The sequence below is a fragment of the Hyla sarda genome, unplaced genomic scaffold (assembly GCF_029499605.1).
Source record: "Hyla sarda isolate aHylSar1 unplaced genomic scaffold, aHylSar1.hap1 scaffold_495, whole genome shotgun sequence".
NCBI classification, from domain to species: Eukaryota; Metazoa; Chordata; class Amphibia; order Anura; family Hylidae; genus Hyla; species Hyla sarda.
Genome location: NW_026610506.1, coordinates 57,611 through 58,713, shown reverse-complemented (window position 1 = coordinate 58,713; position 1,103 = coordinate 57,611). Strand labels below are relative to the sequence as shown.

Sequence of the window (1,103 nt, the reverse complement as noted above, 5' to 3'; positions counted from 1 at the left end):
ATCCATTATTGCAATGGATGGCTGGCTGGCAACATTTGTTTTAATTATTCCAATACCACAGTACCAATGCATGGTCAATCAACAGCAATGACACCCCCATGTCAATTAACAAGATTCAGCACCCACTACCTGAAAGACAGCTACCTATCATGTCATGTCCAACCTGCACAGGTGTGCTGGTTGCTGAGCTTATTCAATTAAAGAGGACATTCAGCAGCAGCAGTCCTGTGCCTGGTCGCTCCAACAGGGGCCAGACACAAGCGGCACCATCTATTGTCTTTTGCCTGCAGTAGGGGCCCACTGGACTAACCAGCAAGCAGCTGCAGCAAATAAACAGGTAATCTTTCTTTCCAACACTGAACCCTGGTGGTGCATTTAATATATGCTACCAGATAGGGGACATATCAGATATTAAACTGATATAAACAGACACCACATTTGATACCAGCCAAAAGGAAGAATGAGAAGTGATAACTGTGAAAGGGGAGGAACCAACGCTGTCCCCTTCACATGCACCATCACTACTTGTAGGAAGGGAGGCTGGCTGGCAGCCTCCCATACACACTCTGGCTGGGTGGCAGTCACCCACCAGTACACACAGCAGACCCTAAACCCATATCATTATTGCTAAGCAGGAAGATGGGAGTCCATTTTACTCTGATGGACCATTTTTAAATGCAATCCATAACCTGGCTTTGGCAGGAACCCTTCTTACTCCTCCTACTTGCATTTGATACTGGGTTTAGGATCTGCATAGGAAACACACACACACACACACAAGCACACACTTACCTGTGTTGCCTGCTGACGCCTCCTTGGCTGTCCCCAAACGGTATAAAACCAACAGCCACGGGAAGCTGTAAGGATAGAGGACATACCTGCATCCTATTGGACTCACTTGTCTTGGTTAAATCCAGCTTATTTGAAAACCTATGGATCTGCTGCTTCTGCTCATGGCAGTGCTGCTTCTGACAAGGCTGTTCTTTGGTGGGCCTAGGTGACATCACAATCTCCATGGTTACATACACAACAAAGGTCAGATGTTGTTTACACCTGGCCATGCCAGTGGTATTGAGTAGCATATCACAGTGCTAAGGGTCCTG

At 46.9% G+C, this 1,103-nt stretch overlaps 1 pseudogene; it reads right to left on the bottom strand.

The window, feature by feature from the left end:
• Positions 1–364: 364 nt before the first annotated feature.
• Positions 365–467, bottom strand: LOC130337347 (U2 spliceosomal RNA; annotated as a pseudogene).
• Positions 468–1,103: the final 636 nt, after the last annotated feature.